The sequence below is a fragment of the Triturus cristatus genome, chromosome 4_2, assembly GCF_964204655.1.
Source record: "Triturus cristatus chromosome 4_2, aTriCri1.1, whole genome shotgun sequence".
NCBI lineage: Eukaryota > Metazoa > Chordata > Amphibia > Caudata > Salamandridae > Triturus > Triturus cristatus.
This window is the reverse complement of record NC_140586.1, coordinates 973497054-973514932: the sequence shown is the minus strand read 5'-3', so window position 1 is coordinate 973514932 and position 17879 is coordinate 973497054. Positions and strand designations below refer to the sequence as shown.

General features: G+C 43.5%; 1 protein-coding gene across 1 annotated transcript in view; it reads left to right on the top strand.

Moving 5' to 3' along the window:
* Positions 1 to 2219: 2219 nt before the first annotated feature.
* The window catches only part of LOC146839184 (scavenger receptor cysteine-rich domain-containing protein DMBT1-like), a 505505-nt gene continuing 489845 nt past the window's right edge, over positions 2220 to 17879 (top strand). Inside the window, exon 1 of the mRNA XM_085603207.1 lies at positions 2220 to 2382. The gene's annotated coding sequence lies outside the window, so the exon portion shown is untranslated. The remainder of the gene's footprint in view (positions 2383 to 17879) is intronic.

Genomic DNA, 17879 nt, shown 5'->3' with positions numbered 1-17879 from the left:
ACTAATGTGCACTGTGACCTCTGTATTTCTGTGGCACCCTCAGTTACTCTTTTCAGCACATCCATTTATTGGCCTTGGACAGTTCACTGCTTGCATCGGTTTAAGACTATCCCTCTCTTGAAATGTTTGTATTGTGGCTTGGAATTTTATATTTGTGTGTATGTGTCTACAAAATGTATTCCTATTATTTCCGCAGATCACTTTCAGTGTATTGCTTGTGCCGTGCTGTTCCTCCTTTCATAATTAGCTGGTGATGTGGAGTTGCTCCTTCAATGTATTACCTGTGCCGTGGTGTTCCTCCTTTCATAATTAGCTGATGATGTGGTGTTGCTCCTTCAATGTATTACCTGTGCCGTGCTGTTCCTCCTTTCATAATTAGCTGGTGATGTGGTGTTGCTCCTTCAATGTATTACCTGTGCCGTGGTGTTCTGACTTTGGTGGATAGCCTGTAATGTTGTGTGCTCCTTCAGTGACTATGCCGTGGCTTTTTGCCTTTGGTGGATAGCCTCTGACTAGATGTTCCCTTTAGTGTATAGGCTGTGCTGTGCTGTTCCTTATTTGGTCATGAGGTAGACAGACTGCAGCTAAGTATTTCCCTTTTAGTTAAGAGCCTATGGTGTCATGTTTTTCCTGGGATGGACAGCCTTTGATGTGGTGTTTCTCCTAAAGTGCATAATTTCAGCGGCAGTGTTATTCCTTCAGTGAATAGTCTGTGCTGTGCTGGTCCTTCTTTGGTAGACATCCTGTGCTGTGGTGTGGTGTTCCTCCTTTGGTGTATACCATGTGCTGTGGGATTCCTCATGAGGTAGATAACCTGTGCTGTTGTTCCTTTGGTAGACAGCCTGTTCCATGATCTTCTTCCGTTGGTAAATAGTTGTTGCCATGGTGTATTTCCTCGGGTGTGTAGTTTGCACTATGGTATTTCTGACACATAGACCAGCCTGTGACCTGGTCCTCTTTCTTCAAGAGATATGCAGAATTATGGTGGTGTTCCTTTGATTGATAGGCTGTATCATTATTTTCACCCTTCTTTGGAAAGTCAATGCTGCCATTTTCATCTTATAGCGGGCAGCCTGTGCTGTGTTATGGTGTTCATCATGTGGTTTATAATCTGTGCTGTGGTGCTCTCCTTTCAATAGACAGTCTGTTGTGTGGAGTTCTTTCTTTGGTAGACAGCTGTGCTGTGTTGTGGTATCTCTCCTTTAGTGGGTAGCCTGTGCTGTGGCATTCCTCCTTCAGTGGATAGCATGTCCTATGGTGTTGTTCCTTCTGTGGATAGCTGTGATGCAGTGTTCTTCTTTCAGTGCATAGCCTGTGCTGTGGCATTCGTCGTGGGGTGGATAACCTGTGTTGTGGTGCTCCTTCTTCAGTAGATAGCTGTACTGTTGTGTTCGTTCTTCAGTGGATAGCCTATGATGAAATGCTCTTCCTTTGGTGTAAAGCCTGTATCTTGTTGTCTCCTTTTGGTAAATTACCTGTATCTTCGTCTATTTTTTGGAGGACAGCATGTGTCTTGGTGAAAAAAGAAGATGTCGGATGATTATACTAAATGTTAGAAAGGGGGCAGGATCTGATGTTCCACTTAGACTCCCTAAAAACCTAACTAATCCTATATCTTTCTTTCCTCAATTACAGCTGGCTGAGCATCGAAGTTATATGAATCATTCTGTTGTGAAGTATGAGTATTAGAATGGCTATGCTAAACAGGAGACTCTGTAAATGAATAATTCTGAACATCAGATACATCCTTACTCTGTGTTTGTATCTAAATAAACAATATGAGAACAGAGTGAGTGTATGTACTATATGTATATGTGTGTGTTTGTTTCTGCTAGTCTTTTTATGTGTATTAGTTTGTTTGTATATGTGCGTGTGTTTTCTTGAGTATGTGTGCCTTTTTTCTGTTAGTTGTATTGTGACTGTGTTTTTGTTTATGTTAATATGTGCACATGTATACATATGTGTGAATCTGCTTGCACCTTTCTTTTGTTTGTATTGTGTTTGTTTATATGCATGTGTGTTGTTTCAGTTTGCCTTCATTATGTTTGAGTGTATTTAGAATGGTCTGCATGTGCTCACTTTTAGATGTGTGTACATCCAGAGACAAAACAAGTAATTGTAATTTTCCAAGGGTAGAGGAGGCAGTATCAGGTGGGTGGAGAGGGGGTGGAGAGCAGGTGGGAACTATAGCAAACAAGACTATAAGTCATCTGATCCCTCTCTTCAGAGCTACCAGTCGATGAATAGAAAGGTTTTGCTCATCACAATTCTAACTGGATGAACATTGTACTTAAAAGGTGAAGAAAAAGACCTTGCAGAACAGGATTGGCCCAGAAGGCAAACCACAAAGCTGTAAACTGTGTGTACCTGTGATTTCAGACAGTAAGTGATGTTTATTTCACACTCCAAGGAGTCGCCTGTGTTAGAGATTGTAAACTCCAGGCAGTTTTTGTATTTCACTCTCTATGGAGTCGCCTGTGTTAGAGATTGTAAACTCCAGGCAGTTTGTGTATTTCACTCTCTGAGGAGTCGCCTGTGTTAGAGATTGTAAACTCCAGGCAGTGCCTGTATTTCACTCTCTGAGGAGTCGCCTGTGTTAGAGATTGTAAACTCCAGGCAGTTTGTGTATTTTACTCTCTATGTAGTCGCCTGTGTTAGAGATTGTAAACTCCAGGCAGTTTTTGTATTTCACTCTCTATGTATTCGCCTGTGTTAGAGATTGTAAACTCCAGGCAGTTTGTGTATTTCACTCTCTATGGAGTCGCCTTTGTTAGAGATTGTAAACTCCAGGCAGTTTGTGTATTTTACTCTCTATGGAGTCTCCTGTGTTAGAGATTGTAAACTCCAGGCAGTTTGTGTATTTCACTCTCTGAGGAGTCACCTGTGTTAGAGATTGTAAACTCCAGGCAGTTTGTGTATTTTACTCTCTGAGGAGTCGCCTGTGTTAGAGATTGTAAACTCCAGGCAGTTTGTGTATTTTACTCTCTATGGAGTCGCCTGTGGTAGAGATTGTAAACTCCAGGCAGTTTTTGTATTTCACTCTCTATGGAGTCGCCTGTGTTAGAGATTGTAAACTCCAGGCAGTTTGTGTATTTCACTCTCTGAGGAGTCACCTGTGTTAGAGATTGTAAACTCCAGGCAGTGCCTGTATTTCACTCTCTATGGAGTCACCTGTGTTCGAGATTGTAAACTCCAGGCAGTTTGTGTATTTTACTCTCTGAGGAGTCGCCTGTGTTCGAGATTGTAAACTCCAGGCAGTTTGTGTATTTTACTCTCTATGGAGTCGCCTGTGTTAGAGATTGTAAACTCCAGGCAGTTTGTGTATTTCACTCTCTATGGAGTCGCCTGTGTTAGAGATTATAAACTCCTTGCAGTTTGTGGTGTATTTTACTCTCTGTGGTGGGCAGGATGTAAGAAAGATCTGATGAGAAGTTCAAAATAACGCTTTCTTTTGTGCTTGCTAGACCGCTCTGGAGCGCTTGTTTCTGTTTTCTTTTGCACCACGCAGGAGTGCTTATTAATTTGTTCGGCACCGCGCTGGAACGCTGGTGCCTGTTTCCCATTGCACCACGCAGGAGCGCTTATTACTTTGTTCTGCACCGCGCTGGAGCACTAGTGCCTGTTTCCCTTTGCACCACGCATGAGAGCTTATTACTTTGTTCTGCACCGCGCTGGAGCGCTAGTGCCTGTTTCCCTTTGCACCACGCAGGAGAGCTAATTACTTTATTATGTAGATGGCTTCTCGTTATATGTTGTTAAAAAGTTACAAGGTAATTACTGCTTTCCACATGTGTATAAGGAGTGAACAAGAGGGGGGGGTGTCTGTGACTGTTGTAACAGGGTCTCCCCTTGTCTTCCCTCCCAACTGGTGTTTACGGTTATACTCCAAACAGAGGGGGGCCCTCTACTGCTCTTCTGGACACCATCCCCGTCATCTTTAGCTTCCTTCCCCCGATCCCATCTCCATCCAGGTTTGTGTAGACATCTCAAGTGGGGTAAGGTGGGTACGGGGCGATATCTCATGTCGTCTCTGCGAGATTACTTCGCAAGCAGCAGGGAAGACTTGTGGGGTACACAACAGAATGTCTGCCTACGCAAGTAGTGTACCAGGGCAGAAGAGCAGCAGGGGCATACACCAGGAAAGAACAGGCACAAAAAGCACAGGAGCATGAAAGAGAAGGCAATGCAACCTTAATGTGACCAAACAGAACTGAACCAATAATGGTAAAAGAGACTGGGCTACAACTAGGGTTGTTCACAGGTAAAACTAAGATCATCCCACAGCAACAGGGAATGTCAACATGTAACATAAGACACAGGGTGTGACAGTAATTGCCTCCTGGAAACTAGATTCCAACACCTGTCCAAAGAAATACACTTCCACACAGGTGAGTACAAATTACCTCACTGTCCAGACCCAAGGGGAGAACACAGAGCAAGCACTAGAAAGCAATCTAAGAGCTGTAGCAAAGGGTGAGGATCATGGCATACAAGGAAACAACATAGAACCAATGAGGCAGGACAAGCAGCAGCATTCTAGGAAATCTAACAAGCAAGAGACTAGAACTATAAGGGAATAAGAGAACGACTGAGTAAAAGAATAATAATAAAGGGAAAAATCTAGGCAACTGGGGAGAACATATAAGAGTTATGAGAAACAAAGAAATATGCAAAGGGAATTAATAGCAGAAACAAAAGAATTGAACCAAGAACAATTAGAAAAGAAGCAGCCCAGGACCTGCACCTGACTGAAGAAAAAAAGGCAGACAAAGGATTAAACAAAATCAAGGTAAAGATGAGAGAAATCTGTAAAAGCAACACAAGACCAAGGCATAGGCTCTGGGTAAAGCAGGCAGAAACCGGACAGGAGAGCGTGCAATAAGAGGTCCGGGTCACAGATGTTCAAAATTCAATGCACAAACAAAGAGCTTCAGAAACTGGCAGCGTATAAGCAGTTTGAGACAGCAGCAAGCCCAGGGCAGAATCTCATGACTGGGTTTCACAAGACTAGTCACAGTGGATATCATTCCATAGCTCACAATTTTGGAGGCGGAGGCGAGATTCTAGTCATGAGGAACAATGGGGCGACTCCTATTGAAAGCAGTGCACATTAGATGCCGGGTCTGAGTGAATCATTGGCAGTTAGTTATGGGACCGTCGTGCAAAGAATCATCTTTAGGTCTTCCAGTATCACACAAGGACAGAGCATGAGTTTTAGGGGTGATTTGCAAGCTGCAGTTATGCTATGCCGCAAGAGTGGCAGAGGTGGAGGTATAGCTAACGTCTTTAACAATAAACTTATAACCAACCCTTGTTGCTGAAGGCCTGGCCCTGTTGTCAGCCCTCCTGTCGGAGGCCAGGAAATCTAGAGGGTGGAGTGCAGAGCCAGGCTGTGGGGGTTGGCTGCCTGTTATGGAATGGGGATAAACAGGGGTCTTCCTATTGTGGAGTGGAATCGCACGGTGAACCACACTGCGGATTACTTTCATGGAAGAGCCGTATATAAAATACAGAGGAATTTTGCCCCGGTGAACGAGGGAGACGTCGCCCCTCTTTCTTAAAAGAATTGGAGGACCACTTTACTTTTTGTGGGACAATTCAGAAAATGTGTACAATTAGAGGATCTGCCTATCTTTCAAGTGCCGTAGGGAAGCACTACTGGGGATAGATCAAGGGAGACATCACCCATCGCCCCCAAGTAAGGTTAGAGGACAATATTTATCCTCCTGCAGGAAGCCCAACATAAGTAGAGGATCCCCGTACCCTTCTATTATTGGGAAAAGATTTTAACCCGCAGTGATCCCACACCGAACAATTGCTGTGGTTCATCATACACGATTAGTATTAGAGAGGACATACTACTACTTTTTATTATGAATAAGGATTGAAAATTGCGATTCCTTCTTGATGAGACGTTTTCATCAGAAAACAAACCCTCAACATAATAAAAGGCATATATGACGATGTGCCAAAGTTAGGAGAGACAATAATAATTAATGTCCTGAAGAAGGTGGTTTGCAAACAGATTGAGTCCACCGAAACACGTTGACGTCCTCTTTTGTATGAGTGTATTCGAGGGACATTTGAGTCTAAAATCTGAATTCTGATAGACTCCAACAGATTTGATTCAATCGAACTAACCAAGCCATGATGTTTTATTAATGTTTCACTTGTTTCTTGTCTCTCGTACATTTTAAGTGTTATGTTTGTCTCATGTATGAATTTGTTGATACACATTTTTAACTGGTCTAAATTTGGTTTTGAAATGTTATGAATTTGTGAAATAAAAGATATTTGAATTGTTTTTTGTCCATGTGTTTATAATTGATATATGGGCCCTAAATTCTAAATACATTCAGTAAGTTGAGTGCTTGTAGGGATTGTGTATGGTTGTATGTAAAGCAGTTTGACATTTGCAATTTATCGCCCAGGAGAAAGTCTTTTTACATTGTATGTGCACAGAGCCTGGCTTAAGGACGGGACCTGTGTCCAAACTACTGTGGCACCTGGCAAAATGCTGGGCACAGCGGGTGATTGGGAGCCTGGAGGGGGATGAGCACAAGTTCCCCCAGGGGGTTGTGTGAATTTTAAACTTTAAATATGATTAATAAACACAGAAATGCTCTGAAAAAGTGACATTATACTTAGGAATGGTATAAGATGTTAACATATATTAAAAACAGAAATTCCCTGATAAAAAACAAAGGTTAAAGTGATGTTATAGTTAGGTGTTTGAATAAGATATGGAGACCAAAAAAACATTGCTATTCGCCAGTTATAGTTAAGTGAACAAACTATAACTGCACCTCCATCAGCCACTACTTGTGACCTCACACATTACATCACTCATGACATGTTAAATGATATCATTGATGATATGTCAGATTGCACAATTGATGACATCACTAATGACATCGTCCAGTCTTTGCGACAGTGTGCAATAGAGTTTGCGGATTTGAAGAAATCCAACAAGTCAAATGTGGACTCAAAGTTCTATCATCAATCAAGTGATAATGGACATAATATTTGACCACATGCTAGCCACATACAATATCTGTCACGTTAACCACATTTGGCGGACGCTACCCTCTTTTTACTGTCATTCATCAACTTAAATTCTAAAATGCCTCAAAAGACTTTAATGGGGTCACCTCCTTTTCAAACCTTGAACACCATGCCAAAAGAGATTTTAAAAAACATTCACCTTTGCTATCATTGAAGAAAACTGGCCATGCTGTAAGGCATCAACAGAAAGTATTGCCCATTTAATGTTTGCTTGCCTGGCATATAAAACATCACAGGATAAATGGCTGACAATGCTCTGCCAGCAATTAGCCACACAGGACCATCATACAGCACTGCGTATACTTAGATCTGACCCTAGGCCGTTTTTTTCATGCAAAATTCCTGGGAAAAGTATGGCTTGTAAGGTGGAAAGCCCTCGCAAGAATGGCACAGTTTTAATTGAAATCAGTATAGTGGGAATTTTAGGCTACAACATATATCCGTTTGAACTTTTATCCACTAGCACTTTATTTGCCAAATCTTCGCTGCTATGTCAGGGAAAAGTATACCAATGCCTCACTATCATGATGAAATACTACTGTTTTTATTCTGTTTTTACTGTAGATATGTCTTTGAAAAACTAAACTGTGCATCTGTCATTTTATTCTGCTTTTTAACAATTCGAATATGATATATGCATTATTACATTAAGGGCTTAACCAATCACTTTGCTGTATTACTGTTATATAAATTGAAAATGTTGCATATCTGTATTCTTTTTTATCTATAGCTTTTATGACATTTCTGTTGAATAAAGCTTAAATCAATCAATCAATCAATCGATAATAGCACCATTTCAGGGGGTTCTCCAGTTCGCATTTGGGAGCGAAGGAGCACAGAGGTGGAGTGCAATCTTGAAGGCTTCCTGTGAAGGCCGTCAAAACAATCACTGGGCGGACGTGTAAGGCACTAATAAGAAACTTTTAAAAATCTGTAGAAGAACCCTATGCTGGTGTAGCAAAGTAATGACATAAGAACTTGAAGTAGCCCAAGGAGGGATCCGATGTTCGGGCAATGTGGGTCTCACTGTTCACCCCTCGCTTTCTCAGTCATTTGTACTATAAGTAGCAGTAACAGAGCCACTATCAGAGTGGTACTAGTATGAGCGACAGGCCGACCTTGTGATGAGGAGACAATCATGATTTGGTACAAGGGGTAAAAAAAAAAGCACAGTCACAAATTGGAAAAGTGTGCATTCCAGACGTGTGGCTGAAGAACTGTATATCTGTCAGCCAATACATTGTGAGAAGTTGGCCGGTTATATGCTGTCCACTAGTTCTAGTGGGCACCTTGTATCAGTCCAAACAACCCCTTATGGTGATAGGTTAAAGACAACCTTATGTGAAAGCTATCCTAGAGGTAGCTAAGGAGAGCAGCCTTCAGGCTAAGTCTTGAAGGAATGTAAAGCAGCTTGTTTTACCAGTTTATAATCTCTTGAATGACCAAAATGAAAGGACAACCACTCCAGGTATATATTTAAAATATATGTATTTAAGATAAAACACACCCCTCTAGTCTCTTTATGAGACTGGAGTTCGAAGTACTTCAGTTACAAGTTAGCAATCAACAGTAATAGCACAAATACACCAATAAAGTGGTATAAGAACTACAACTGAACTAGACACAAGGCCTAGAGCCTGTAGAATCACTGGGACCCCAAGGAACCACCCAAGGTAGTGACACAGGGGACCCACGGTGACTGTGTGCAGTGTGTAAACACAACCGCGGGTTCCCGTTAGCTTCTATGGGCAATGTCACGGTTGGAAATTTAAAGATTAAGGACACTTAGAAATGAGTCAGGACCAAACCCTTTTGGGCTTAGGAAGTTCTAGGGCTAGCACCCACGGGAGCACTGGAGTACTCGTGTTACCTCAGCCAGGGAATCCGGGTGCATAGGTGTCTTTTGGTGTCGGGTTGCGTCGTCGATTTCAATGGAAGCTGGCGAAGATGTTCTGCTGCCGTGAAGAGGAGAAGTGTCCGAAGCGATCCAAGCCTGGATCGAACCTGAAAGCAGAAGGGACAGAGTCTGGGTCACTTACCAGTGACCAAGGGCACGATAGACCAATGCCCACAGATGTCGGGGGCTTCAGGTGAGTTGACAGGTGTCTTGACTCTTCAGCCACGAGGTCCAGGAGGCACCAATGACAACCAGGAGCTGGATTCAAGCTGTTCCACAAATTCTGTCGAGTGCTGAAGTGTCGGTGACCAGATTGGACCCAACAAGCCTTGGCAACGGCAAGTCACTTGGAAACAGAGAAAGGACATCGGTGCAGACAAGCAAGGTATGGGGGAATCACCCAAGTAGGGTAAGTCGGGGAACATCTGGAGCAACCAGGAAAGCCCAATCAGAAGAGGAGTTGCCTTTGTGGGGACCCACTAGCCAACGGGCTAGCGATCGCAAAGGAGCCTCAAGCAGTCGCACTGGAAACTGGCCCACAGGTCACTCATAGAGTGGATGCCAGAAATCTTCGGTGCAGAAGGTGCTCAAGGCTGGGGCTATTCAGAGCCCAAAGCACAACTTCGAGGAAGACCAGGAAGATGATGGATCAGCAAAAGATCACAGTGTCCAGGGGTCACGGTTCCATGTCACGCACAATAGCCACGGGCCTCAGCTTTGCTGTGGACTCAGGATAATCTCGGGAAGTCTGGAAATCTACCTCTGGGGATGCAGAGACTTTAGTGTCCGGCAGGAGCTTCAGAATTGCAGACCAGACAGTTGCTTCTATCATGCCTGCCAAGCAGGGGAGTCACTCCTTGACCGCAAGGGAGATCTCTTCAGTCTTCTAGTTAAAGTAGAACATCGAAGGTCCAGGATATATGCTGCAGAGTTTCGTCCAGGGTAAGTAAAGTCGCAAGGACTGGGTTGGGTGACTTGGTGTGTGGGAGAGTGTGGGAATGTGGGAGTTGGGGCATGTTAGAAATGGGGGTCTCTAGTTGCAGAGGTAGGTACCTTTGTCCAAGTAAGGAACCTTCTTCCTAGTCAGAGTACTCACACTCCACCAGGTGTTGGCATAGCTCTGGAAAACAGGGACTTAAAATATGCTCTCCAACAATTGCATCACACAGCCCCACAAAGGTGCTAACCAAGGTACTCTTTGCCTCACCATCCAGCGCCTCCCACAAGTACCCCACATTACTCTCCTGAGACTGGCAAGATAGTGTCTGACTGTTTCTGTCACTCAAGCCACACTCTTCTGGGCTGTCTCCACACTCACATACCAGGATTTCTACCATGGGGGATTCCCTCTCCCTGCATCTCTCATCTAGAGTCAGTAGTGTGTCCCTCCCACCACTAGTAATATGATCTCCTGTGCCAGTTCCCCAATCCCCCTCAGGGACACTGCACACCGCTGAAGTTACCTCATAAACCTGACACCCTGGTGTGTGTCAACCCCCTCCTTCGAGTCAGGTGCCACATCTCTGTGTGTATGTACTTTTCCCCAGCACTAAATAAAATGATTTTGCTGCCACCATCTGAGCTGGACTCCATCTCCAGCCCAGCCTAGCTCACTTCTTGAGCTACACACACTTCTTTTACTTAAAGCCCTGTTGGTCTCAGACCTCATGAGTTCCCAGTCAAACTCTCTGAGCCTCTGCTCAATAGCTAGAAGCCACTCATTTTTCTCTGGTTGCTCCTCACTGTCAGAGAAGTCCTCCTCCTCAGAATCATCCAGCAGTGTTGCTTCCCAAAGTGTGATCTCAAAAGCATACAGGCGGGCCTCAAGATCCCTCCTTGTGGATCCTCTCTCCCTTTCCTTGCAAAAAGCTTTCATCTCCTCCATCATGTGATAAAAGTTGAATTCCATTTTGTTAAGACGTCACAGGTGCAACAACTAACTAGAGTCTCAGAAATACACAAATCCAGGGGTACACCAAAACCATACAAATCAGTATGTGGTTGCGTAATGTTCTGCACTATAATAGTAGTGTACAACAACCATTGTATGTAAGACACAAATTCGAGTCTTAATCCAATGCTGATCATCAATGTTAGAAATGGGGTCTCTAATTGGCAGAGGTAGTTACCTTTGTCTAAGTAGGGACCCTTCTTCCTAGTCAAGGTAAGGGGATGCACTTCAGAAATAACCCCTGCTCACACCCTTTGTAGCTTGGCATGAGCAGACAGGCTTATCTCAGAGGTAGTGTGTAAAGCATTTGTAAACACATACAGTAATGCAGTGAAAACACTACAAATTGACACCACACCAATTTAGAAAAAAAGCTAATTTTATCTAAACTCAAACAAGAACAAAAACAACAAAAATCCACAATACAGTATCACAAAAATAAGCAGCTTGCAAGAATAAATTCAAAATACAGTTCCTTGAAGCAGGTAGCTCCGATTCGGTGCTACTGCGGTGCTAAAAACCGATATGGCAGTGTAAAAGTGCAGGCAGACACTACAGTGGCAGGTCTGAGATCCCTTCAAAAGGCTGTTTGTGTGAAATTATCAAACTCTGTCTTTACATGCCCTCTGAAAATATCAAACCCTGTTTTTTGTGTAGTTGGGTAAATAATAAATATGGACAGCGTGGGCTATACTTAGAGCTGAAGATCCTCGTCATGCACTGTGTTGGTATTGCTTTCACCACATCTGCCCACCAAGTGTGTGATCAATTAATGGTATACATTATTAAATCACTCCTCGATAAATCACACAGCCGAGGGGAAGAGGGTTAGTGGTTTGATGAATGGATGGGAAGGGGGATTTGGGGAAAGGTTTTACAAAGAAAAACACTATAGAAGGACAACATTCATTTTGGCAACGAACCATCATATATCTGTTATGGGAAGAAAAGAAAATGAAGGAATGATGAGTACAGGTAAACCAAACCAAATTGTTCACCTTCCCCCAGAGAGACCCAAGTTATATTACATATCAAAATGTTCTCTGTTACCAAGCTTTGAAAGATACAAAATATGGTTAGCAAAAGAAAAAATTATACTGTATTGCCATATTGGGATTTGCATCTGCATTCCTCTTGGACTGTAAGTTAATCTTGGGTGCCTGGCGGACGCAGTCCGATAAGGAAAGCATGAGTGTTATGTTGGTTTTTCAGTTTGGCGCAGGGTAGAGGGGCCTGTGGATTGAAAACTAAAAATGATATTGTAGAATCAAGGAGAAAGAAAAAAGTTAAACTGCATAAGGAGTGCACCGAGAAGACTTAGAGGCAGCACAAGAGAGAATAGAAGAATAGCCCTTTTTGCACTCATTAATGTATGCCTGGTGTATGAACAATTAGGAGAGGGCAATTTTACAACAAACAAAAATCCCCAAAAAGTGGCCACATGAACTATAAGTATTGGGCTGATCATCAATTCATCAGCATGAAAAATAACAATAATATGTAACCTAGCAGCACATGCATAATGTGATGATCATTCATGACTAAATGAATGTCTTCAGTTGCCTTCAACAACAGGCCTCTCTCCCAACAACCATTTAGCTTCAAATTTGAGCCAGACAGCACTGAGCACACAAACCCAGCAACATTGCATTTTCCAATTCAAGTAAAGTCAACGCACCGCTGTCACCACTCACCATCACTCCACAGATTTAGGCAGGCATGTTTAGGCCACTTTGAAGTCATCACCAAATTGGTAGGTTTCAGTGAAGTTGAAAACATCTTTCTTCTGGTGGCACTTCTTGAAGTAGTCACGCCCACGCTCGATTTCCTTCTATCATCCCTGATCCTCCTGACTCTGACTGTGTCCAGACGTAGATGCGATAGATCCACCTGTAGTACAATTTTGCTGTAGCACAACAAGAGAAACATTAAGTAATTTTTTGTTTCGACTACATTTGTGTTTGTGCTATCTAGTCTAAAGGGACTGGTTGAGACTGACTAACTCTTTAAATGAGTATAAAGCAGAAAACAATTAAACAAATCAAAGTGGAGTGTGGACCCAGTGAAGAAATCTCGCTATCTCTCAAAGGGGAAGGAAAAAATCACCATCAGGGAAAAAATGATCAACCTTCGGTAGGCCACCAACATAGTTTATCCTCACAAATACATTTAAGCGTAATAGTTATAGATAAACATACACCCAGTGTTGCTGCCTGCCACCACATGAAATATCTCAACACACTCGCAAACAACATTCACTCAGCATGCCATGTATGCCATTTCTCTTCTAGTTCAGGAATGGTCACCGTAACCATGGCACACTGCAGATCCATTGTTCTCAAAACAGACAATGGGCAGTTTAAATCAAATAATGTGGGGATGTCCGGCTAGGGTAATAATAAACTAGGAAAGGATATTTAGTCACTGTCCAGGGTTGGAGGCGGGCACACATTTGTTCATATCACCATCCAATGTTCTTGAATGAAATGGGTGGGGGAACTTCTTCACTGCACTCAGTTGCAACTCAATTCCGGCAATAAAATGTGTTTAAGTGTAAGATGGTGGTGCTGAATTAGTCAACCAGACACAAACAAATAACATTAAATAATGTTCCCCAATTATATCTTTTATTTTTGGCATCAAAGAAAAAAGCAGATCAGCGATAGAGACTGAGAAAGTTCTATACTTGCTGGCCCAGGACTAGTAGTCAGGGATGTAGAGCTCGACCTCAAGCTCAGGTTGTTCACCCAGAAATATGTCATCTGACACACTACTTATATGACCTCAGTCTCCCTCATCTTTCTCCTGTCGTACCTCAGGTATGAAGTAATCCAGTGGTATAAAGTGCTGATTAATTTTAATCATGTTAATCTCCCCACGTATTGCAGCGAGAGACTGGTCCTTCTCACTGTGACAATGGTACCAGCAGCACTAAAAACATGCTCATCAGAGACACTAGCTACTGGGCAAGCCGGATAGTTTATTGCCAGCCTACTGAGCAATCTCCATACCAATACACCAATGGCATTTGATTAAGGGAGACCCCTTTTGAGTCATCCAGATAGGTCTGGACCATCGTTTCAAAGGTCAATGGTGCTCCACCTTGCACAACCTCTTTTGCCTTCGCCTCTGCACTGGACTTAAGCCTTGCCAGTAGCAACCATTCAGTTGCTGATTTTGGGGCTGATACTCCTGTTGTTGTTGTTGATGGTGTTCTTGTTGTTGGTGTTGGTTGCTGTGAGCCAACAGCACTGCCCTCAAGCTCTGAACTTGAAGGCTGCCCCACAGAACTTGTGCCCAGGTGGAGTGGGCGACAAATTCCCTGCCGCTTTTTTTCTAGCTCACTGGCTGTGCTCAGCTAGCCATGTTTTGTATTTTGCAGCAATCCCTTCTAAAAGTGTGTACCGTGGATCAAGAATTGTGGCACAGATGTAAAGTTTGGATGACACAATGTCTCTTTGCACCCTGGCATTAACAGATAGGCGAAGGACTAAGCTCTCCACCAACTCATACGCATCTTTTTTTCCCTCCACACCTCTGAACATTGCAGACACATGTCCTTTAGCTGTTCCTGTAGCATGCGTAGCAAGGGATAGCTTGGTTCATGGTACTGTTCCCCTTGCTGACTGCCCGTGTGAACACCTCAAAGGGAAGCAGCATCTCTGTCATGCATTTGACTGAGCCCCATTAGTCCATCTCAATGATCATGCCTTTCCCAGTTGCATCCCCTCTTTGCATGACATATTCATTGACTTTGCATGACATATTCATTGATCTGTCTGTACTGCTCAAGCAGGGGGTCGAGCATATAACAAGTTGAATTCCAACATGTTTACAACTCCGAATGAGTACTTTAGCTGGCATTATATTATCACGCTGAACTACACTCAGCTGTTTCCGGGCTTTAAATGACTGGCTGAAATGAGTGCAGATTCCTCTGCAGGTGGACAGAACGTTGCTTACTTGGTCTTTTGTGAGAAAGTCCTGTTCAATGATGTTGATGCAGTGCAGCAAACACAGGACCCTGATATAGCCACCATCAGCAATGGCCTGCATTATATTACTGCCATTGTCCATGGAACCAAATCCAATATTAAGCCCTCTTGGTCACAGCTATTCAAAGACCTTGTTGTTAAAGCCTTCCAAAATGTTTGCAGCTGTATGGGATTTCTCCATGGCGAACATGGCTGCTCTTGCATGCTTCCGAGCGCCATTAAAAATCTCAGCAGAGTCATCACCTGCAGATAATTATTCTCTAAGCCACCCTAAAGAGATCCAGTGTGCAGTGATGCACATGTAATCAGTGGCTTGGCAACTGATCCACATGTCTGTCGTCAGGTGGATAGTGTGAACAGCACTCTGCTGTACAGCTTGTCCAAGCAATTCCAGCACATTGTGATTTAGCACTGGAGCAGCAACTCTGGCGAAATAGGACCAGCTGAGAACCTTCCATTTCAGGCAAATGGCTGCCACAAATTCAAGAAAACCCATCCCTTCCACAAAAGAAAAAGGGAGGAGGTCCAGCGCTAACATTTTAGCCAGCTTTGCGATGTGTTCATACTGCACCTCCTGCCTAAACATGAAAGGAATAGTTGCCTTTTTTTTATTTTCTGGTGCCACTGATGCAGGTGACTTCTTGAGAGCAGACGTTAGTCGGCCTAATGTGCATTTAAGCGGGGCAGTCACTGTACTCTTTTGCCTTGGTGTCTCGACCTGAGTCTTGAGGCATTGCAATGTTGCTGATGTGGGTGATACTACTGCACTGCTGGGGAGAGGGCTGCTTTGCATAACGAAAATGTCTTCCTCTTCTTCACCTACCCCATGATCGGATCAGATTCCCTGCTCAGACTTTCAACCCCTTCACCAACAACACTTGCATTTTTTTGGCTGCTAAGGTGCGCCTCCCACTGGATCCTATGGTGCTTCTCAGATGGGTTGTTTGGCCCCTGGAACCATAGTTTGTACCAAGCTTACCCCGAATAACACTTGCTTCGCAAATGGAGCATATGGCAATGTCCATGTCCTCCTTCCTAAACGTAAAAAAGTACCAAACTGGGGAGGTCAACTTTTTGATGCTGGAGCCACTGATGAATGGACTGGTGTTAGGAGGGTGTTTTGACGTTTGACCCTCTGCAGTACCTACTGCTATTGAGGTGGTTGTGGATGTAGGTCGCTGCCGGGAGTTTGCAAAAGTGGCAGTTGGCGGTGGTATCAGTGCCATTTCCCTTCCAGCAAGTTGGGATGCGGTAACGTCAGTCTCCACTCGGGCTGGGCTAACAACCATGATGACTGGCTCATCGTCATCCTCCTCTTCTACATCTGCATCTATAATTCTAAGGCTTTAATGAATCTTCCTTTTCCCTAACCTCTTGTGGTGTGTCTCACTCTCAGACTGAGGCAGCATCCAAATAATGTATAGCTCATCAGAAGGGGGGCTTGAAGAAGAAGATAATGCACCACTAGCCCTCCTTTTTCTTGCTGGAGATCTGGAACACAATGGATCTTCTGAAAGAGCGGCTTCCTCTACTTCCTCAGCATGAAGTTCAATCTCCTGAACTGCTCCAACTTTGGGAGGAACTACTATTGGTAGTTGCAGCTGTTGCTCTTGTTGTTGTGCACTTATCTCAGTTTCCTGCAACGATTGGGTACTGCTTTGTGAAAAAGATTAAGTCAACTTGAACGTCACTGCTTGTTGGCATTGCTGTGATTAGACTGGCTGCCTATGTGACGGACATGGGCTTGAGCCTAGATTGGGGAGGGTCCACTGATGCAGGGTGCTCCTCCCAGCTTGCTCCCCCGAAGCTGGTGCGGCAGGCACTGTTTATTTCTCTCGAAAAGGTCTGGGTCAAAATACCAGTGATGGCAAGCTCATTCTTGTTTTCAGTAGGCTCTTTCTTGGTAGCACCTTTCTTTGGAGCCATCTTGAAGCTGCCAGTAGGCAGGGGCACTTAGCTTCACAAGCTGAAGAGATGTCCGTGGTGTGTGGTCACACGTCACATCGTGCACAGGCCTTCTGTCCAGCAGTACTGTGGGCTAAAAGAAAAGAACCAAGAAGAACATCATTAAAACGTGGCGCTGTTGCAGTTTAAATAGTAGTACAAAGAAAAATATAATTTGTGTGGTCACTGATTACTATTATTATAAATAATTAACAACACAGTGTATCTATAAGTGAAACTGTGGTAAATATTTAATTACCGGTACTATTTTTTATGCAGTAAAGTCTAGTAAGAATAACTCAGTAAAAATAAGAGGCAGAATCCGTGGTATTAGAGGTTCTGAAAGGCTTTATTCCTCTACAAAGGAATTATGGTTCGAACCATAGGCATCAAATTCCATCACCTCGAGGGTTCAGGAAGGGAAGGCAATACATTATTGACAAGTAAAGATTTTTATACGAAAAGCATTACATTAAGACAGATGTAGGAGGCGTAACAGCTGATAATACAGATAATGATACACATACGTAATGGAAAAAGGCGTAAACATAGGCGTAACTAAAAACGTCATTAAACATGATGTCACAGGTGGGTGGATCCATAAGAGAATCCTGCAATGTCAGCAGAAATACTTGGCAGAGATGCGTGCGCATCCGCATGACGTGTGATTGACGTGCAACTAGAGGGTGAAGGGGACTTGACATTTAGCTCTACATGTGGAGACAGAAGTCTGGGGGGTCATGTCAACCTAATCCCAAATCATATCTAATATCTTATGTTTAAAGAACTGTATTATCCAAAAGGAAAGGTCTCTCGGACGGAATCTATTCTATACTGACTGTTAGTGCGTGTACAAGCGTCTAAGTGTCTACATGAGATGCGAGGGGGCAGGAATCTTCCATAGTAACAGGGCTATGAATTACTTGCATGAGGACAGTGAGGCCTGGCTCTTTGCTCGGTAGCTGGAAGAATGTTTACCTAAACTACTAGACAGGAATGCATCGGATGAGGAGCAGAGCAGATAATC